The sequence below is a fragment of the Oncorhynchus masou genome, chromosome 18 (genome assembly GCF_036934945.1).
Source record: "Oncorhynchus masou masou isolate Uvic2021 chromosome 18, UVic_Omas_1.1, whole genome shotgun sequence".
In the NCBI taxonomy this organism is placed as follows: Eukaryota; Metazoa; Chordata; class Actinopteri; order Salmoniformes; family Salmonidae; genus Oncorhynchus; species Oncorhynchus masou.
The window spans coordinates 53,711,510-53,735,316 of record NC_088229.1 but is presented as its reverse complement, the minus strand read 5'-3'; positions in this window follow the sequence as shown (position 1 = coordinate 53,735,316).

Here is a 23,807-nt window from a genome sequence, read left to right as displayed (position 1 = left end):
GGATGTATTGTAAACATGGCGCCCCAAGAATTCATATGCCGGGTCAAAATGACCCGATAATGTAATATCTGTGTTTTATTTATATGGGTCTAAAATATTATCCATTTTGTAGAACATAATTATTTTGAGTGATGATTCGCACCTTTCAATAATTATTTTATTGTTTGACATTTTGTTGTCACACTTCAACAGTTTGATATACATTAAAATGATAACATATTATGAAAATTCATAACTATTTAAAATATTAGCATATTTTTCTTCAACCTTTTCACACGTTTCACATTCAACCTTTTAGTGTGAAGAACTAAAGAAAACCACCTTTGATTTATTATATTTCCAAAAATGTATTTGAAAATCCAAAGTTCATCATCAATATAAACGACAACATTAACAATTGTGAATTTAGAAAACATGAACACTAAAAGGAACAAAGTGTGCGTGTGTGTGTGATGCTTACTTATGCTGTGTTGTTGTAGCATTTGCTGTCATTAAATGTGAAGGACTGTATGTTATCAAATCAATTCTCTATTTGTAATTGAATTATGCGATTAAACTAATCATGTAACTTTAATTAACTAGGAAGTTGGAGCACCACGGGAAAATGTTTAAAGAGTCTCTATTTCCCAAATTCACTTTTCAGATATTTTCATATCTTATCGATTTACAGTCACTTATTAATGTATTATTACCTCATCTGTCATATTCTGAATGTCACAAACCCATGGATCTCTGCACGAACCCTAGCATAGATCATGAATCAGCGATATACAAATTGGCTTAATTATTTATTTACTAACTTAATCAATCTCAGAATTACATAACCACACACACACAATAGGTCATACATTGGTTACTATATTATACAAATAAAAAGTCCCTAGTGGACGAAACCGATATGATGGCTTGGTAGAAAAGGGAAAGGGGTGGGGACAGCTCAAGTGCGGGAAACTCAGAGCTGGTAACTACACTCATAGAAATTGCTAATACTTTGAACATGAACAACCACTCATTCGAAAAGAAATTGCAATTGACATGTTTACGAGTGTATGACTTTGCTGTCCCTCTCTGCGATCGCCGGTCCGTCTGCTGGATAGTCAGTCGACAGAAAGCCTCTGGTTTGTCCACCAGAGATCAAAGTCTGTTGTAGGTTGTTATAATGGATACTTCAGAGTACCATTCGGAAATGTTCTTAGGACGGATGCGTTTACCAGACTAAAGTATTTAAACAGCTGCAGCCTGAATAATTGGTCTTTAGTTTGTAGAATTCTTCACTATTTCAGAATGGGGATGACCTCCGTTCTCTGATCTTGTCCTTTGGTAGAGTTGCCAAGCATTTCAACATGTAGCGACAGCTACAGGTTTTCTGATCTAATGTCATTTTTGTTGAGAGTCCTTTATAAGCACTCGCCTTGGAGGGCGGTTCCATGACATTTGGGAGCTGACTTCCGGTGCCGACAGAGATGGCCGCCTCGCTTCGCGTTCCTAGGAAACTATGCAGTTTTGTTTTTGTGTGTTATTTCTTACATTAGTACCCCAGGTCATCTTAGGTTTCATTACATACAGTCGAGAAGAACTACTGAATATAAGATCAGCGTCAACTCACCATCAGTACGACCAAGAATATGACTTTCGCGAAGCGGATCATGTGTTCTGCCTTTCACCCAGGACAACGGAATGGATCCCAGCCGGCGGCCCAAAAAAACGACTTCGTAAAAGAGGGAAACGAGGCGGTCTTCTGGTCAGACTCCAGAGACGGGCACATCGTGCACCACTCCCTAGCATTCTTTTCGCCAATGTCCAGTCTCTTGACAACAAGGTTGATGAAATCCGAGCAAGGGTAGCATTCCAGAGGGACATCAGAGACTGTAACGTTCTTTGCTTCACGGAAACATGGCTGGAGAGACGCTATCGGAGTCGGTGCAGCCAGCTGGTTTCTCCAAGCATCGCGCCGACAGAAACAAACATCTTTCTGGTAAGAAGAGGGGCGGGGGCGTATGCCTTATGGCTAACGAGACGTGGTGTGATCACAAAAAGATACAGGAACTCAAATCCTTCTGTTCACCTGTTACGCCTTGGTCTTAGTATTTTGTGTTTTCGTTAATTAGTTGGTCAGGCCAGGGTGTGACATGGGTTTATGTTGTTGTATTTCGTAGTGGGGTTTTTTAGTTATTGGGATTGCGGCTGAGTTGGGGTGTTGCATAGGTTTGGCTGCCTGAGGCGGTTCTCAATCAGAGTCAGGTGATTCTCGTTGTCTCTGATTGGGAACCGTATTTAGGTAGCCTGGGTTTCACTTTGTATTTCGTGGGTGATTGTTCCTGTCTCTGTGTAGTTTCACCAGATAGGCTGTAATTTGGTTTCACGTTCCGTTTTGTTGTTTTGTATTTATTAGTTATTTCATGTATAGTTCCGTTTTTTCTTCATTAAAAACATGAGTAACCAACACGCTGCATTTCGGTCCGACTCTCTTTCAACTAACGAAGAACGCCGTTACAGAATCACCCACCACACACGGACCGAGCAGCGTGTTAACAGGCAGGAGCCACAGGAGAGGCAACAGAAGCAGCTTCAGTGGGAGAGGCTGCACCACTTGAAGAATTGGACATGGGAGGAAGAACTGGACGGAAAAGGACCCTGGGCTCAGCCTGGTGAATATCGCCGGCCCAAGGAGGAACTAGAGGCGGCTAAAGCGGAGAGGAGGAGGAGGCAGCACGGCGACGTGGATGGAAGCCCGGGAATCAGCCCCAAAAATTTCTTGGGGGGGGCTTTCAGGGAGTATGGCTACGCCAGGTAGGAGACCTGTGCAAACTCCCTGTGCTTACCGGGGGGCTAGAGAGACCGGGCAGGCACCGTGTTATGCAGTGGTGCGCACGGTGTCCCCAGTGCGGGTGCATAGCCCGGTGCGGTATATTTCAGCTCCGCGTATCGGCCGGGCTAGATTGAGCGTCGAGCCAAATGCCATGAAGCCGGCTCTACGCATCTGGTCCCCAGTGCGTCTCCTTGGGCCGGCTTACATGGCACCAGCCTTGCGCTCGGTGCCTCCGGTTCGCCTACATAGCCCAGTGCGGGCTATTCCACCTCGCCGCACTGGCAGGGCGACCGAGAGTATTCAACTGGGTAAGGTTGGGCAGGCTCGGTGCTCAAGAGCTCCTGTGCGCCTGCATGTTCCGGTCTATCCAGTACCACCTCCACACCCCAGCCCTCCGGTAGCAGCTCCCCGCACCAGGCTTCCTGTGCATGTCCTCGGCCCAATACCACCAGTGCCAGCACCACGCATCAAGCCTACAGTGCGCCTCACCTCTCCTGCGCTGTCGGAGCTTTTCTCCTCTCCTGCGCTGTCGGAGTCTCCCGCCTGTTCAGCGCTCCTAGAGCCTTCCTCCTCTACAGCGCTGTCGGAGCCTCCTGCCTGTTCGGAGCAGCCTGAGCTGCCAGTCTGCATGGAGCAGCCAGAGCTGCCAGTCTGCATGGAGCAGCCAGAGCTGTCAGTCTGCATGGAGCAGCCAGAGCTGCCAGTCTGCATGGAGCAGCCAGAGCTGCCAGTCTGCATGGAGCTGCCAGTCTGCATGGAGCTGCCAGTCTGCAAGGAGCTGCCAGTCTGCATGGAGCTGCCAGTCTGCAAGGAGCTGCCAGTCTGCAAGGAGCTGCCAGTCTGCAAGGAGCTGCCAGAGCTGTTAGTCTGCATGGAGCAGCCAGAGCTGTCAGTCTGTAAGAAGCCGCCAGAGCTGTCAATCATGGAGCATGATGGAGCAGCCAGCCAGCATGAAGCAGCCAAAGCCGTCAGTCTGCCAGGATCCGCAGCAGTCAGCCAGACTCTTCCAGATCTGCCAGTCAGCCAGACTCTTCCAGATCTGCCAGTCAGCCAGACTCTTCCAGATCTGCCAGTCTGCCAGACTCTTCCAGATCTGCCAGTCAGCCAGACTCTTCCAGATCTGCCAGTCAGCCAGGATCTTCCAGATCTGCCAGTCAGCCAGACTCTTCCAGATCTGCCAGTCAACCAGACTCTTCCAGATCTGCTCGTCAACCAGACTCTTCCAGATCCGCTAGTCAACCAGACTCTTCCAGATCCGCTAGTCAACCAGACCCTTCCAGATCCGCCAGTCAGCCAGGATCTGCCGGATTCAACTGCCTGGCTGGGCTTCATATCAGTACTGGGCTTCCTCTCAGTACTGGGCTTCCTCTCAGTGCTGGGCTTTCTCTCAGTACTGGGCTGCCCCTCAGTCCCTGCCCCTCAGTCCCGAGCTGCCCCTCAGTCCCGAGCTGCCCCTCAGTCCCGAGCTGTCCCCCCTCAGTCCCGAGCTGCCCCTCAGTCCCGAGCTGCCCCTCAGTCCCGAGCTGCCCCTCAGTCCCGAGCTGCCCCAGTCCCGAGCCCCGTCCCGAGCTGCCCCTCAGTCCCGAGCCCCCTCAGCCCCGAGCTGCCCCTCAGTCCCGAGCTGCCCCTCAGTCCCGTCCCAGTCCCGAGCTGCCCCTCAGTCACGAGCTGCTCCTCAGTTCAGTGGGGTTCTGGGTGAGGACTATTCGGCCATGGTCGGCAGCGAGGGTGGATCATCCCAGGACGCGAAGGGGAGGAACTATGACATTTATGGAGTGGGGTCCACGTCCCGAGCCGGAACCGCCACCATGGACAGACGCCCACCCGGTCCCTCCATATGGTTTTGAGGTGCGTCCGGGAGTCCGCAACTTAGGGGGGGGGGGTTCTGTCACGCCTTGGTCTTAGTCTTTTGTGTTTTCGTTAATTAGTTGGTCAGGCCAGGGTGTGACATGGGTTTATGTTGTCGTATTTTGTAGTGGGGTTTTTTAGTTATTGGGATTGCGGCTGAGTTGGGGTGTTGCATAGGTTTGGCTGCCTGAGGTGGTTCTCAATCAGAGTCAGGTGATTCTCGTTGTCTCTGATTGGGAATCGTATTTAGGTAGCCTGGGTTTCACTTTGTATTTCGTGGGTGATTGTTCCTGTCTCTGTGTAGTCTCACCAGATAGGCTGTAATTTGGTTTCACGTTCCGTTTTGTTGTTTTGTATTGATTAGTTATTTAATGTATAGTTCCGTTTTTTCTTCATTAAAAACATGAGTAACCAACACGCTGCATTTCGGTCCGACTCTCTTTCAACTAACGAAGAACGCCATTACATCACCTGATTTAGAATTCCTCACAATCAAATGTCGACCGCATTATCTACCAAGAGAATTCTCTTCGATTATAATCACAGCCGTATATATTCCCCCCCAAGCAGACACATCGATGGCTCTGAACGAACTTTATTTGACTCTTTGCAAACTGGAATCCATACATCGTGAGGCTGCATTCATTGTAGCTGGGGATTTTAACAAGGCTAATCTGAAAACAAGACTCCCTAAATTGTATCAACATGTCGATTGCGCAACCAGGGCTGGCAAAACCTTGGATCATTGTTATTCTAACTTCCGCAACGCATATAAGGCCCTGCCCCGCCCTCCTTTCGGAAAAGCTGACCACGACTCAATTTTGTTGATCCCTGCCTACAGACAGAAACTAAAACAAGAAGCTCCCACGCTGAGGTCTGTCCAACGCTGGTCCGACCAATCTGATTCCACACTCCAAGACTGCTTCCATCACGTGGACTGGGATATGTTTCGTATTGCGTCAGACAACAACATTGACGAATACGCTGATTCGGTGTGCGAGTTCATTAGAACGTGCGTTGAAGATGTCGTTCCCATAGAAACGATTAAAACATTCCCAAACCAGAAACGTGGATTGATGGCAGCATTTGCGTGAAACTGAAAGCGCGAACCACTGCTTTTAATCAGGGCAAGGTGACTGGAAACATGACCGAATACGAACAGTGCAGCTATTCCCTCCGCAAGGCAATCAAACAAGCTAAGCGTCAGTATAGAGACAAAGTAGAATCTCAATTCAACGGCTCAGACACAAGAGGTATGTGGCAGGGTCTACAGTCAATCATGGATTACAAAAAGAAAACCAGCCCCGCCACGGACCAGGATGTCTTGCTCCCAGGCAGACTAAATAACTTTTTTGCCTGCTTTGAGGACAATACAGTGCCACTGACACGGCCTGCAACGAAAACATGCGGACTCTCCTTCACTGCAGACGAGGTGAGTAAAACATTTAAACGTGTTAACCCTCGCAAGGCTGCAGGCCCAGACGGCATCCACAGCCGTGCCCTCAGAGCATGCGCAGACCAGCTGGCTGGTGTGTTTACAGACATATTCAATCAATCCCTATCTCAGTCTGCTGTTCCCACATGCTTCAAGAGGGCCACCATTGTTCCTGTTCCCAAGAAAGCTAAGGTAACTGAGCTAAACGACTACCGCCCCGTAGCACTCACTTCCGTCATCATGAAGTGCTTTGAGAGACTAGTCAAGGACCATATCACCTCCACCCTACCTTACACCCTAGACCCACTCCAATTGCTTACCGCCCAAATAGGTCCACAGACGATGCAATCTCAACCACACTGCACACTGCCCTAACCCATCTGGACAAGAGGAATACCTATGTGAGAATGCTGTTCATCGACTACAGCTCGGCATTTAACACCATAGTACCCTCCAAGCTCGTCATCAAGCTCGAGACCCTGGGTCTCGACCCCGCCCTGTGCAACTGGGTACTGGACTTCATGACGGGCCGCCCCCAGGTGGTGAGGGTAGGCAACAACATCTCCACCCCGCTGATCCTCAATACTGGGGCCCCACAAGGGTGCGTTCTGAGCCCTCTCCTGTACTCCCTGTTCACCCACGACTGCGTGGCCACGCACGCCTCCAACTCAATCATCAAGTTTGCGGACGACACAACAGTGGTAGGCTTGATTACCAACAACGACGAGACGGCCTACAGGGAGGAGGTGAGGGCCCTTGGAGTGTGGTATCAGGAAAATAACCTCACACTCAACGTCAACAAAACTAAGGAGATGATTGTGGACTTCAGGAAACAGCAGAGGGAACACCCCCCTATCCACATCGATGGAACAGTAGTGGAGAGGGTAGTAAGTTTTAAGTTCCTGGGCATACACATCACAGACAAACTGAATTGGTCCTCCCACACAGACAGCATCGTGAAGAAGGCGCAGCAGCGCCTCTTCAACCTCAGGGGGCTGAAGAAATTCGGCTTGTCACCAAAAGCACTCACAAACTTCTACAGATGCACAATCGAGAGCATCGAGAGCACCGCCTGGTACGGCAACTGCTCCGCCCCCAACCGTAAGGCTCTCCAGAGGGTAGTGAGGTCTGCACAACGCATCACCGGGGGCAAACTACCTGCCCTCCAGGACACCTGCACCACCCGATGTTACAGGAAGGCCATAAAGATCATCAAGGACAACAACCACCTGAGCCACTGCCTGTTCACCCCGCTATCATCCAGAAGGCGAAGTCAGTACAGGGGCATTAAAGCTGGGACCGAGAGACTGAAAAACAGCTTCTATCTCAAGGCCATCAGACTGTTAAACAGCAACCACTAACATTAAGTGGCTGCTGCCTACATAAAGACTTGAAATCATTGGCCACTTTAAAAAAAATGGATGCCCCGGTGATGCATTGTGCAGACCGCACCACCCTCTGGAGAGCCTTGGGGTTGTGGGCGGTGCAGTTTCCGTACCAGGTTGTAATACAGTCCGACAGGATGCTCTCAATTGTGCATCTGTAAAAGTTTGTGAGGGTTTTAGGTGACAAGCCACATTTCTTCAGGCTCCTGAGGTTGAAGAGGCTGTTTGTGTGGGTTGTCACGCTGGTATAAAGGATTTGGAGATAGGCGCAGGAATACACAACAGGGGTATACAAAACTCAAACACGTATACAAAACACTGGGCTGTACCCAAACAAAAGAGTGAGGGTAAACCTTGTTGAACGACACGGGACGATACCACTTTATTTTAAGAATGTTAAATGTCAGAATAATGGTAGAGAGAATCTTTTATTTCAGCTTTTATTTCTTTCATCACATTCCCAGTGGGTCAGAAGTTAACATACACTCAATTAGTATTTGGTAGCATTGCCTTTAAATTGTTTAACTTGGGTCAAATGTTAAGGGTAGCCTTCCACAAGCTTCCCACAAGTTGGGTGAATTTTGGCCCATTCCTCCTGACAGAGCTGGTGTAACTGAGTCAGGTTTGTAGGCCTCCTTCCTCGCACATGCTTTTTCAGTATATAATTGAGGTCAGGGCATTGTGATGGCCACTCCAATACTTTACTTTGTCGTTAAGCCATTTGGCCACAACTTTGGAAGTATGCTTGGGGTCATTGTCCATTTGGAAGACCCAAGCTTTAACTTCCTGACTGATGTCTGTTAGATGTTGCTTCAACGTATCTACATAAATGTCCTTTCCTCATGATGCCATCTATTTTGTGAAGTGCACCAGTCCCTCCTGCAGCAAAAAATATGTATTAAATATATTTAATACATATTTTATGAAGTACTTTGATTTTATTGTTGTAGCAATAGAAAGGTGAGTTTGACGAGTGCAACGCAGTGAATTCCATAGGAAATACATACGGGTCATATTTTGCCCACATATGAAAACTTGGGGTAGTGATACAGCAAAAAATGCTGCCACCCCCGTGCTTCACGGTTGGGATGGTGTTCTTCGGCTTGCAAGCATCCCCCTTTTTCCTCTGAACATAATAATGGTCATTATGGCCAAACAGTTCTATTTTTGTTTTATCAGACTAGAGGACATTTCTACAAAAAGTACGATCTTTGTCCCCATGTGAAGTTATCTGTCTTTTTTATGGCATTTTTGGAGCAGTGGCTTCTTTCTTGCTGAGTGGCCTTTCAAGTTATGTCGATATAAGACTTGTTTTACTGTGGATATATATACTTCTGTTTCCTCCAGCATCTTCACAAGGTATTTTGCTGTTGTTCTGGGATTGATTTGCCGTTTTCGCACAAAGTTACGTTCATCTCTAGGAGACAGAACACGTCTCTTTCCTGAGCGGTACGACGGCTGTGTGGTCCCATGGTGTTTATACTTTATACTATTGTTTGTACAGATGAACGTGGTAACTTCAGGCATTTGGAAATTGCTCCCAAGGATGAACCAGACTTGTGGAGGTCTACAATTTTGTTTCTGAGGTCTTGGCTGATTTCTTTTGATTTTCCCATGATGTCACACAAAGAGGCACTGAGTTTGAAGGTCGGCCTTGAAATACATCCACAGGTACACCTCCAATTGAGTCAAATTATGTCAATTAGCCTATCAGAAGCTTCTAAAGCCATGATATAATTTTCAGGAATTTTCCAAGCTGTTTAAAGGCATAGTCAACTTAGTGTATATAAACTTCTGACCCACTGGAATTGTGATACAGTGAATTTTAAGTGAAATAATCTGTCTGTAAACAATTGTTGGAAAAATTACTTGTGTCATGCACGAAGTAGATGTCCTAACCGACTTGCCAAAATTATAGTTTGTTAACAAGAAATGTGTGGAGTGGTTGAAAAAAGGGTTTTAATGACTCAATGATGTAAACTTCCGACTTCAACTGTATAAAACATACTAATCAGGGGAAATGGGAACCAGTGTGTAATCAGACAAGACAGCCCGGGGTTGATGATAATGAATCCTGTTCAGTGAAGCCTAGAAAGCCGGTGACGTAGACCTCTGGAACTGGTGAACAGAATGAGCAGCAGTACCGGGGGATCCGTGACAGTACCCAGGGACCAGGCACCACTGGCCTGAGGAGAGACATATGAAAGGTCTTCTTAATGCGGAAATCAACAGGGAGTTGTAAACGGTATGTTATCTCATTAACACGCCTCAGGGCTTTTAACGGTCCCACAATCCATGGGCTAGGCTTCCGGCAGGGCAGTCGGAGGGGAGGTTCCGGGTGGAGAGCCAGACCCGGTTGCCTGGGGAGAAAACAGGCGCCTCACTGCGGTGGCAGTAGGCCTGTTCCTTGTGCCGATGCACGGCGTGCCGAAACCACTCACCCGCCGCAGGAGCCTCGGTCTGGCTCGGATGCTAAGGTCCCAGCGCTAGCTGATACCCCAACACACACTGGAAAGGAGTGAGGTTAGTGGACGAGTGGCAGAGGGAATTCTGTGTGTACTACGCCCAAGATAGAAAATCCGCCCACTCCCCCAGCCGATCCTGACAGTAACACCGCAGGAACCTGCCCACCTCCTCGTTGACCCTCTCCACCTGCCCATTAGCTTGAGACTGATACCCAGAGGTGAGACTGACCGTGACCCCCAGGCGGTCCATGAACGCCTTCCATACCTGTGAGGTAAACTGAGGGCCACAATCTGACACAATATCCTCAGGGATACTGTAGTGCCAGAAGACGTGCGTAAAAAGAGCCTCCGCGGTTTGCATGGCTGACGGAAGCCCAGGCAGAGGAAGGAGGCGACAAGCTTTGGAAAACCGGTCCACAATGACGAGAATGGTGGTGTTCCCCTGGGAGGGGGGAAGGTCAGGGGCAAAGTCCACCGAGAGGTGAGTCCAGGGTCATTGTGGAACCGGCAGGGGAAGGAGCTATCCATAAGGGAGGTGTCTGGGTATCTTAGACTGAGCACAGATGGAACCCGGACGTCCCTAGCACAGATGGAACCCGGATATCCCTAGCCAAGGTGGGCCACCAGTACTTCTCCGTTAGGCAGGCGATTGTACGGCCTATCCCAGGATGACTCGACAGAGGCACCGTGTGCGCTCCTGAAAGGAGGTGGTCCCGCACACCTGTGGGCACATAGGCACGGTTCTCCGGGCAATGTGCAGGTGCAAGTTCTGTACACAGGGCCTGCCGTATGTCGGCGTCCACATCCCATACCACTGGCGCAATGATGCAGAACGGAGGGATGATGGGGGTCTCCTCTCCCTGACTCTCCTCTGCGAGACAGGGTGTCCGCCTTCACATTATTCAAGCCTGGCCTGTTTTGGGTCTGCCTCTGGAATCAGATCAAATGCCCTGGGTGGTGGTGCGAACAAAGGATCAGCTTCGGGCAGAGCTTGCATCTCTTCCTCTTCTGGCCCTGGCTGCTCTGAGTGGTGGTGGCATGGCTCTCTTTCATCACCCCACATCTTTTCACTGACTCAGTTCTTCTAAGGGCTAAGGGCAAACTAAGAGCAACCATGCATGGCATCAGACAGGAGACGCGTCCAACCATGACTTATACTGGTAAGATAGTCTAGCTAGCTACATTTTCAGATATTACACGCTTCTAATTTTGACAGAAAGTGGTTTAATTTCAAGTGTACTGTTAGCTAGCTAACCTTAGTTAGCTGGGTCACTAGCTAACGTTATGTGCATGATCTTATTCTTCGTATCTCAGACACATTTGCCTGACTAGTTATAGCCATAGAACCTGGTTGGTTAGCTACCTACAGATTCATGCAGGGTAGTAACATCATGAGTTGTGATTATGGTCCATTGTTTAGCTAGCTAGCTATGTGTCTTAACAAAAGACTGCACTCTACTTTTGACAAAGTATTTTTATTTCAAGTTAAAGCGTAGCTAGCTGGCTGACTCGCTAACCAGCTAGCTGGCTGACTCGCTAACTATCATTACGTCATGCATTGGGATTCATTGTTTACCTAGCTAGCTATCTAGCTACATTTCAAAATACTCTCATCTTAGTGTGCCAGAGCGCAGAATAACTGATGCGTTTTTGAACGCTCAACACCCGTTGAATATGTCTGGTGTCAGTAAACGTTGGCAACAAAGTGTCATTCAATTGTTGCCAGCAGCACAGTTAGTCACCAATCCTCTGGATAACATGAAAAAAGCCTAACCAGCTCTGCTAGGGGGAGTAAAATGGTCAGAGTGGGGTGTTCTCTCATTATGTGTCAGGAAGTAGCTAGCCAATGTTTTATTTTTATTTTTTTTTAGCTGGGAAAGTCAGTTAAAAACAAATTCTTGTCTACAATGACGGCCTTGAAACAGTGGGTTAATTGCCTTGTTCAGGGGCAGAATGAAAGCTCAAGGATTTGATTTAGCAACCTTTCGGTTACTTGCCCAACGCTCTAACCACTAGGCTTCCTGCCGCCCCAGTTAGCTTGTGTGCTTGACTGTCGTTTTGAGGTCAGGGCTTTCGGAAACAACCCTACTTATTGGCCAGTGTCCAGTGTGCGCTCTGAATGCAAAACGCTCCTAATTTACAAAAGGACAATCTGACAGCACAGTTGCAGTCACCAACGCTCTGGATAACATACTGTAACAGCCTAACCAGCTTTGCTAGAGTGAGTAATGTTCAGTGAGCTGTTCTCTCTCTCTCTCTTAGATGTCTGGAAGTAGCTGGCAAGTTAGCACAGAACGCATGGATCAACCCTTAAAGAGATGGGTGGGGCTAAGGCTTAAGAGGGTGTGAACGATGCTGAATGAGTGTAGACTAAGAAGTATGTTGTCAATTTCACTTTTGCTTTTGATGTCTTATTTTTGTTTACAATTCTAGTTCCACTCTTCATACCCCTGATACCTCCTTTGTCCCACCTCCCACACATGCGGTGACCTCACCCATTACAACTAGCATGTCCAGAGATACAACCTCTCTCATCATCACCCAGTGCCTGGGCTTACCTCCGCTGTACCCGCACCCCACCATACCCCTGTCTGCGCATTATGCCCTGAATATATTCTACCATGCCCAGAAACCTGCTCCTCTTATTCTCTGTCCCCAATGCTCTAGGCGACCAGTTTTGATAGCCTTTAGCCGCACCCTCATACTACTCCTTCTCTGTTCCGCGGGTGATGTGGAGGTAAACCCAGGCCCTGCATGTCCCCAGGCACCCTCATTTGTTGACTTCTGTGATCGAAAAAGCCTTGGTTTCATGCATGTCAACATCAGAAGCCTCCTCCCTAAGTTTGTTTTACTCACCGCTTTAGCACACTCTGCTAACCCTGATGTCCTTGCCGTGTCTGAGTCCTGGCTCAGGAAGGCCACCAAAAATTCTAAGATTTCCATACCCAACTATAACATCTTCCGTCAAGATAGAACTGCCAAAGGGGAGGAGTTGCAGTCTACTGCAGAGATAGCCTGCAAAGTAATGTCATACTTTCCAGGTCCATACCCAAACAGTTCGAACTACTAATTTTGAAAATTACTCTCTCCAGAAATAAGTCTCTCACTGTTGCCGCCTGCTACCGACCCCCTCAGCTCCCAGCTGTGCCCTGGACACCATTTGTGAATTGATCGCCCCCATCTAGCTTCAGAGTTTGTTCTTTTAGGTGACCTAAACTGGGATATGCTTAACACCCCGGCAGTCCTACAATCTAAGCTAGATGCCCTCAATCTCACACAAATCATCAAGGAACCCACCAGGTACAACCCTAACTCTGTAAACAAGGGCACCCTCATAGACGTCATCCTGACCAACTGGCCCTCCAGATACACCTCCGCTGTCTTCAACCAGGATCTCAGCGATCACTGCCTCATTGCCTGTATCCGCTACGGAGCCGCAGTCAAACGACCACCCCTCATCACTGTCAAACGCTCCCTAAAACACTTCTGTGAGCAGGCCTTCCTAATCGACCTGGCCCGGGTATCCTGGAAGGACATTGACCTCATCCCGTCAGTTGAGGATGCCTGGTCATTCTTTAAAAGTAACTTCCTCACCATTTTAGATAAGCATGCTCCGTTCAAAAATGCAGAACCAAGAACAGATACAGCCCTTGGTTCACTCCAGACCTGACTGCCCTCGACCAGCACAAAAACATCCTGTGGCGGACTGCAATAGCATCGAATAGTCCCCGCGATATGCAACTGTTCAGGGAAGTCAGGAACCAATACACGCAGTCAGTCAGGAAAGCTAAGGCCAGCTTCTTCAGGCAGAAGTTTGCATCCTGTAGCTCCAACTCCAAAAAGTTCTGGGACACTGTGAAGTCCATGGAGAACAAGAGCACATCCTCCCAGCTGCCCACTGCATTGAGGCTAGATAACACGGTCACCACCGATAAATCCATGATTATCGAAAACTTCAACAAGCATTTCTCAACGGCTGGCCATGCCTTCCGCCTGGCTACTCCAACATCGGCCAACAGCTCCGCCCCCACCGCAGCTTCTCGCCCAAGCCCTTCCAGGTTCTCCTTTACCCAAATCCAGATAGCAGATGTTCTGAAAGAGCTGCAAAACCTGGACCCGTACAAATCAGCTGGGCTTGACAATCTGGACCCTCTATTTCTGAAACTATCCGCCGCCATTGTCGCAACCCCTATTACCAGCCTGTTCAACCTCTCTCTCATATCGTCTGAGATCCCCAAGGATTGGAAAGCTGCCGCAGTCATCCCCCTCTTCAAAGGGGGAGACACCCTGGACCCAAACTGTTACAGACCTATATCCATCCTGCCCTGCCTATCTAAGGTCTTCGAAAGCCAAGTCAACAAACAGGTCACTGACCATCTCGAATCCCACCGTACCTTCTCCGCTGTGCAATCTGGTTTCCGAGCCGGTCACGGGTGCACCTCAGCCACACTCAAGGTGCTAAACGATATCATAACCGCCATCGATAAAAGACAGTACTGTGCAGCCGTCTTCATCCACCTTGCCAAGGCTTTCGACTCTGTCAATCACCATATCCTTATCGGCAGACTCAGTAGCCTCGGTTTTTCGGATGACTGCCTTGCCTGGTTCACCAATTACTTTGCAGACAGAGTTCAGTGTGTCAAATCGGAGGGCATGCTGTCCGGTCCTCTGGCAGTCTCTATGGGGGTGCCACAGGGTTCAATTCTCGGGCCGACTCTTTTCTCTGTATATATCAATGATGTTGCTCTTGCTGCGGGCGATTCGATGATCCACCTCTACGCAGACGACACCATTCTATATACTTCCGGCCCGTCCTTGGACACTGTGCTATCTAACCTCCAAACGAGCTTCAATGCCATACAACACTCCTTCCGTGGCCTCCATCTGCTCTTAAACGCTAGTAAAACCAAATGCATGCTTTTCAACCGATCGTTGCCTGCACCCGCATGCCCGACGAGCATCACCACCCTGGATGGTTCCGACCTTGAATATGTGGACACCTATAAGTACCTAGGTGTCTGGCTAGACTGTAAACTCTCCTTCCAGACTCATATCAAACATCTCCAATCGAAAATCAAATCAAGAGTCGGCTTTCTATTCCGCAACAAAGCCTCCTTCACTCACGCCTCCAAACTTACCCTAGTAAAACTGACTATCCTACCGATCCTCGACTTCGGCGACGTCATCTACAAAATTGCCTCCAACACTCTACTCAGCAAACTGGATGCAGTTTATCACAGTGCCATCCGTTTTGTCACTAAAGCACCTTATACCACCCACCACTGCGACTTGTATGCTCTAGTCGGCTGGCCCTCGCTACATATTCGTCGCCAGACCCACTGGCTCCAGGTCATCTACAAATCCATGCTAGGTAAAGCTTTGCCTTATCTCAGTTCACTGGTCACGATGGCAACACCCATCCGTAGCACACGCTCCAGCAGGTGTATCTCACTGATCATCCCTAAAGCCAACACCTCATTTGGCCGCCTTTCATTCCAGTACTCTGCTGCCTGTGACTGGAACGAATTGCAAAAATCCCTGAAGATGGAGACTTTTATCTCCCTCACCAACTTCAAACATGTGCTATCTGAGCAGCTAACCGATCGCTGCAGCTGTACATAGTCTATTGGTAAGTAACCCACCCATTTTCACCTACCTCATCGCCACACTGTTTTTATTTATTTACTTTTCTGCTCTTTTGCACACCAGTATCTCTACCTGTACATGACCATCTGATCATTTATCACTCCAGTGCTAATCTGCAAAATTGTAATTATTCGCCTACCTCCTCATGCCTTTTGCACATTATGTATACAGACTCGCCTTTTTTGTACTGTGTTATTGACTTGTTAATTGTTTACTCCATGTGTAACTCTGTGTTGTCTGTTCACACTGCTAAGCTTTATCTTGGCCAGGTCGCAGTTGCAAATGAGAACTTATTCTCAACTAGCCTACCTGGTTAAATAAAGGTGAAAAAAATAAATAAATAAATAAAAAAAAAAATATATTTTGCTCTCAATTGTTTGTTTTTTGATTTCAACATCCATTATTTCACCCGCCCTCGAAAATATCATGTTTACATTCTCAACTTTATTTTTCATGTTCACGATTTATTTTATTTTGAATTCAATACATATGGTGTGAAATTGACCCCATAAAGAATGGCTCTTCAATAGTAGTACCAAAACATTGAAAGACAGTTTTCTCAAAAGTGAGTTTACAAGTTGATCAACTTCAAAGCAGAAATACTTTCCCATTGTTTCCTCAAATGCAGTGTACATGTATGATATACCATTTTGTAGCTCTTTCCCATTGTTTCCTCAAATGCAGTGTACATGTATGATATACCATTTTGTAGCTCTGAGTCTCTACTTTTCTCCAATGTAAAAAACAGAAATTCAAATGTTGCTGCATAAGACCGACTGCAGGTGGTGAGTCACATATTTGTATAACATTTATAAACATGTATAAGCAATCATTTATAAAGACTTTTCATGAACGTTATTAAAAAGTGTTAGTTATTTTAATTTGTACCAATTTTAAGTTATAACATTATATTAATTTATGAAGAATCTATAAATATTCGATCAACAGTCGTTGTATAAGCTTTTTTTAAACCCTTTATAAAATAAGCCTTATTGCAAAGTGCTATCCACTTGTAAAACACATTGTTACAGTGCATGTCACTACCGCCCAGACTAAAACCTCATATCATGCCAATGACAAGTGCTTTCTTATCAAATTCATTCAATACATAATTGGTCTCATATACCGGTTAGCGGGAAACACCTCATTTTCAAAATGGCAAATCTCGAGTTCAAGTTTGAGGACCAAATAACTAAATATATTCAGGAACAATAATTGGCAACGTCACAAATTCATGACATTGAGAAAGTACAAAAGTTTGCGCAAAAGGGCAAGTTGTATTATTATTTTTTTTAACTTTAACTTTAACTTTTTAACTTTTGATTCTCTCATCTAAAACTAGCTAGCTCGCATAAGTGATTCCATTCCAAGCACAGAGGAGTTATTCTATTTGATAGAGCAATGTTAGATTCCCTACAAGCCCTTTATTCAAATAGTAATATACAGTGCCTTGCAAAAGTATTCACCCCCTTGGCATTTTTCCTATTTTATTGCATTACAACCTTTAATTTAAATTAGATTCTTTTATTTGGATTTCATGTAATGGACATACACAAAACAGTCCAAATTGGTGAAGAGAAATGAAAAAAATTACTTGTTTCAAAAAATTCTACAAAATAAAAAACAGAAAAGTGGTGAGGGCATATGTATTAACCCCTTTGCTATGAAGCCCCTAAATAAGATCTGGTGTAACCAATTAGCTTCAGAAGTCACATAATTAGTTAAATAAAGTCCACTTGTGCAAAATCTAAGTGTCACATGATCTGTCACATGATCTCAGTATTATATACACCTGTTCTGAAAGGCCCCAGAGTCTGCAACACCACTAAGCAAGGGGCACCACCAAGCAAGTGGCATTATGAAGACCAATGAGCTCTCCAAACAGGTCAGGGACAACGTTGTGGAGAAGTACAGATCAGGGTTGGGTTATAAAAACATATCTAAAACTTTTAACATCCCACGGAGCACCATTAAATCCATTATTAAGAAATTGAAAGAATATGGCACCACAAAAAACCTGCCAAAAGAGGGCCGCCCACTAAAACTCACGGACCAGGCAAAGAGGGCATTAATCAGAGAGGCAAGAAAGAGATCAAAGATAACCCTGAAGGAGCTGCAAAGCTCCACAGCGGAGATTGGAGTATCTGACCATAGGACCACTTTAAACCGTACACTCCCCAGAGCTGGGCTTTACGGAAGAATGGCCAGAAAAAATAAGCAAACACGTTTGGTGTTCGCCAAATGTGGGAGACTCCCCAAACATATGGAAGACGGCACTCTGGTCAGATGAGACTAAATTTGAGATTTTGGGCCATCAAGGAAAACGCTATGTCTGGCACAAACCCAACACCTCTCATCACCCTGAGAATACCATGCCCACAGTGAAGCATGGTGGTGGCAGCATCATGCTGTAGGGATGTTTTTCATCGGCAGGGACTGGGAAACAGAATTGAAGGAATGATGGATGGCACTAAATACAGGGAAATACTTGAGGGTAACCTGTTCCAGTCTTCCAGAGATTTGAAACTGGGATGTAGGTTCACCTTCCAACAGGACAATGACCCCAAGCATACTGCTAAAGCAACAGTTGAGTGGTTTAAGGGGAAACATTGGAATGGCCTAGTCAAAGCCCAGACCTCAATCCAATTGAGAATCTGTGGTGTGACTTAAAGATTGCTGTACACCAGCAGAACCCATCCAACTTGAAAGTAGCTGGAGCAGTTATGCCTTGAAGAATGGGCAAAAATCCCAGTGGCTAGATGTGCCAAGCTTATACAGACATACCCCAAGAGACTTGCAGCTGTAAATGCTGCTACAGGTGGCTCTACAAAGTATTGACTATGAGGGGGTGAATAGTTATGCACACTCAAGTTCAGTTTTTTGTCTTATTTCTTGTTTGTTTCACAATAAAAATATTTTGCATCTTCAAAGTGGTAGGCATGTTGTGTAAATCAAATGATACAACCCCCCCCCCAAAAAAAATCAATTTTAAGGCAACGAAATAGGAAAAATGTCAAGGGGGGTCAATACTTTTGCAAGCCAATGTATTATATTCTTGACCTTCAAATATTTCTGTATTTAATTTGTAATATATTTGGAAAAACTTCTAAAAACATCTTTTCCCTTTGTCATAATGGGATATTGTGTGTCGATGGGTGAAAAAAAGTATGTGGACACCTGCTTGTCGAGCATCTCAATACAAAATCATGGGCATGAACCTTTTCATGTGTTAGTTCCAAATATCACTAACCGTTGCCCCTCCATGAGTTTTTTTCATGCGTGTTATGTCAGAATGCTCTCACTGTTCCAAAAATGTATTGTTACGCAACAGGACAGTTACCCACGCTGCCCTCAAACCAAGGCACACTGCCTGCTAATTATCTATAGGCTATATTTCAACAAGTCAATTTCAAATTATTTTATAACAAGTTTAATTTTCTAACAACAGTTTGAGTTGAGGTGTGTTCCACCTCCTTGTTAATTTACATAAGAAGTAGCCCATTTCACTGTTGCGAACAATTTATAGTTGATGCTTTACTAACAAACATCTCTCTTCAACAAGAGCCCAAGCACTTCCCTAGTGTTTCCCCAGATCAAGGATGAAGACATTGTGCATCTCTGGTCAGAACAGGCCTTGCACAAATGTTTTCTGACAGCACATTTCCTGGCTGGCGCCCGCATTGCCTTCTATGTTGTTTTCCTTACAAATTGGACTTTGGACATGTGTGCGTTTCTATCAAATTAAGTGGCTTATTTTCTGTATATCGTGTTGTCGTTTCTGCAGTAGCACACCGCATGTATGTATGGATCTTAATGTATTTACTGTTTTATTCACTTTTTCAAGTACTGGTGACAAATCATGCATTCCAATTCTTGCATAGATAGCAATGGACACCAATTCTTGCATAGATAGCAATGTAAAATACAATGTTGTACTGATTATGATGAGCTAATGCTAAGCTATTTGCTGGCTACGTGTGGCGCAATTTTTGTTGACATTATGCAATGCATTCTGGTTGTCAAGAAAGCTTCTGTCAGGTCAAAGATGTTATAACACAGGATAGTTCACTCGACTGACTTATGGTGCTTTGACTTTGTTTATTTGCATCTTATAGTGAATGCAATTCTGGGATTAGGTTTTCGTCAAGTCAAACATAAGCAAACATGGCTGCCATCATAAAGAATTTATCTGCTGTTAGCTTAGCTGACACTCATTTCATGGCAGCAAGCTTTACACCACCCCAGCCGACGGTTGGCATTGCACATAGTGAGCTTGGCTTGTGTGTGGCTGCTCCGCCTGGAAACCCACTTCATGAAGCTCCAGACGAACAGTTCTTGTGCTGAAGTTGTTTCCAGAGGCAGTTTGGAACTCGGTAGTGAGTGTTGCAACCAAGGACAGATGATTTTTACAAGCTATGCGCTTCGGCTCTCGGCGATTCCGTGGCCTACCACTTTTCGCTGAGTTGTTTCCACTTAAAAATAACAGGACCTACAGTTGACCGAGGCAGCTCGAGCAGGGCAGAAATTTGACAAACTGACTGATTGGAAAGGTGCTATCCTATGACTGTGCCAAGTTGAAAGTCCCTGAGCTCTTCAGTAATGCGATTCTACTGCCAATGTTTGTCTATCGAGATTGTATTGCGGTGTGTTCAATTCTATACACCTGTCAGCAACAAGTGTGGCCGAAATAGCCGAGTTCACTAATTTGAAGTGGCGTCCACTTACTTTTGTGTATATATAGTGTATATTTTGAATTCAGGCTGTAACACAACACAATGTGGAATAAGTCGAGGGGTAGGAACACTTTCTGAAGGCAATGTATTTTTTTAATTTACAACTTTACATGTCTGAGATGTTCTCACCTTTCTAATATCTCTGGAGTGACCTGAAAATAGCTGTGCAGCAACACTCCCCATCCAACCTGACAGAGTTTGAGAGGATCTGTAGAGAAGAATGGGAGAAACCCCCAACTACAGGTGTGCCAAGCTTATAGCGTCATAACCAAGAAGACTCGAGGCTGTAGTCGCTGCCAAAGGTGCTTCAACAAAGTACTGAGTAAACAGTCTGAATACTTATGTAAATGTCATATTTCAGTTCTAAGGCTGTAACGTAACAAAATGTGGAAAAAGTCAAGGGGTCTGAATACTTTCCGAAGGCACTGTATATACATCTGAGACAACAATCATATTTGAAAAAATACTATTTTTGTTCATAGCCAAAACCACTGAACTCAAGGCCTATTTTTTTCATTGTTTCTTTTATCTCAGACAAGCATTGCTGACTGAAAATGTCTGGTGCATCAAATGTCTACAGATTTGACCTTAGTGATGTTTCACTATGTCCTATAGTAGTTGTAAGCACTGCATTGTATTCTATGTATGATATATATACAGTTGATGTCAGAAGTTTACATACACTTAGGTTGGAGTCATTAAAACTTGTTTTTCAACCACTCCACAAATTTCTTGTTAACAAACTATTGTTTTGGCAAGTCAGTTAGGACATCTACTTTGTGCATGACACAAGTAATTTTTCCAACAATTGTTCACAGACAGATTATTTCAGATATAATTCACTGTATCACAATTCCAGTGGGTCAGAAGGTTACATACACTAAGTTGACCGTGCCTTTAAACAGCTTGGCAATGGCTTTAGAAGCGTCTGATAGGCTAATTGACATAATTTGAGTCAATTGGAGGTGTACCTGTGGATGTATTTCAAGGCCTACCTTCAAACTCAGTGCCTCTTTGCATGACATCATGGGAAAATCAAAAGAAATCAGCCAAGTCTGGTTCATCCTTGGGAGCAAATTCCAAACGGCTGAAGGTAATACGTTCATCTGTACAAACAATAGTATAAACACCATGGGACCAAGCAGACGTCATACTGCTCAGGAAGGAGACGCGTTCTGTCTCCTAGAGATGAACGTACTTTGGAGCAAAAAGTGCAAATCAATCCCAGAACAACAGCAAAGGACCTTGTGAAGATGCTGGAGGAAACTGGTACAAATGTATCTATATCCACAGTCAAATGAGTCCTATATCGACATAACCTGAAAGGCCGCTCAGCAAGTAAGAAGCCACTGCTCCAAAACTGCCATAAAAAAGCCAGACTACGGTTTGCAACTGTCAGGACCCGGTATCGAACCTGGGTCTCCGGAGTGAGAAACAGTCACTTAAACAACTGAGCCACGAATAGACAGCAGAACCCAGAAGATGAGGCAGACACAGCAGTACTTAAGACGGTGTATTTAATAAAGAAAAAATCCTAAAATAAAAAATGGCAAATCCAAAAGGTGGTAGGTAAAACACAAAAAAAAACCTAAAAAGAAACTCACTAAAACTAAACAAAAACAAAAAACAGAATACTACAAGAACTTCACCCGGAATCGACAAGAGCACACAGAACACTAGGGCAGGGTGCCAACATACAAACACAGAGCACAGAACTGAGGGAAACAAAGGGTTTAAATACAATCAGGGGAAACGAGACACAGGTGCAAACAATAATGGGGATCAAGGGAAAAACACAGGGACAAAAAGCACAATGGGGACATCTACTGAAAAAAACACGGAACAACCCTGGCCAAATCCTGACAGAATCCCCCCCCTAGGAACGGCTCCTGACGTTCCTACCAGCTCTCTCAGGGTGGAGGACCCTGAACTGACGAATGAGGTCAGGGTCCAGGATGTCTTTGGCAGGAACCCAGGAGCGCTCCTCAGGACCGTAGCCTTCCCAGTCCACCAGATACTGCCAGGACCGCTGCACCCGGCGGGAATCCAGTATCCGGTGGACGGTATAAGCCGGCTGGCCTCCAATGACACGAGGCGGAGGGGGAGGTCTGTCTGCCGGGACAAGGGGAGAAAAAACAACAGGTTTTAACAAAGACACATGAAATGTGGGATTAATCTTAAGGGATCTGGGTAAGTGTAGGCGATAAGAAACTGGGTTAACTCTCCTGGCAACCTTGAAGGGACCGATGTATTTTTGGGACAGCTTGCGAGACTCCACCCGTAGAGGTAAGTCTCTTGTGGAGAGCCAGACTCTCTGGCCGGGGCGCAGGGTAGGCCCGGGACGGCGACGTCTGTTGGCTTGTTGTTGATACCTCTGTGAGGAACGCATCAGATTAAGACGGGTCTTCCTCCACATAAGCCGACAGCGTCTGACGAATCTCAAGGCTGAAGGCACTCTGACTTCTGCCTCCTGGTCCGGGAACAATGGAGGAGCATAGCCAAACTGACACTCGTGCGGGGACATACCAGTGGAGGAGGAGCGCAAGGTGTTGTGCGCGTATTCGGCCCAAACAATAAAGGATGACCATGTGGACGGGTTGTCACGAGTCATACATCGGAGGGTGGTTTCCAGCTCTTGATTCATCCTCTCTGTTTGGCCGTTGGACTCCGGATGGTACCCTGAAGATAGACTGGCAGAAGCCCCCATGAGTTGGCAGAAGGCCTTCCAAAACCTTGAGGCGAACTGGGGACCTCTGTCAGAAACCACATCTTGAGGAATGCCGAAGACTCGGAACACATGATTAATTACCAACTCAGCCGTTTCCTTGGCAGAAGGTAACTTAGTCAGAGGGACGAACCTGGCCGCCTTTGAAAACCTGTCGATTATGACTAGGATAGTAGTATTGCCATGGGATGGAGGAAGTCCAGTAATAAAGTCCAATGATATATGGGACCAGGGTCTGTGGGGAACAGGTAAAGGGTGAAGGAGTCCTTGAGGGCGGAGGTGAGAAGATTTGCCCTGGCAGCACACGGGGCAGGCATTGACGAAAGTGGCAACGTCTTCTCTTATGGTAGGCCACCAGAACTTACGCTGGATGAACTCCAAGGTGCGACCTACGCCCGGATGACAGGTGAGGCGAGAGGAGTGCCCCCACAGAAGGACCTGAGTCCTCACTGCCTTGGGGACAAACAACCGATTGGCAGGACCTCCTTTAGGGTCCGGTTCGCTAGCTTGAGCACGTCTCACGGTATCCTCAACTTGCCACGAGATCGGAGCCACAATCTTAGCAGCAGGAAGGACAGGCATGTCCGTGTCATCTCGAATGGCAGGAGCGTAGACTCGGGACAGGGCATCCGGTTTGAGATTCTTCGACCCGGGCCGATAGGTGAGGATAAACTGGAATCGATTGAAGAAAAGAGACCATCTAGCTTGTCTAGAGTTCAATCGCTTCGCCTGCTGGATATACTCCAGATTCTTGTGGTCCG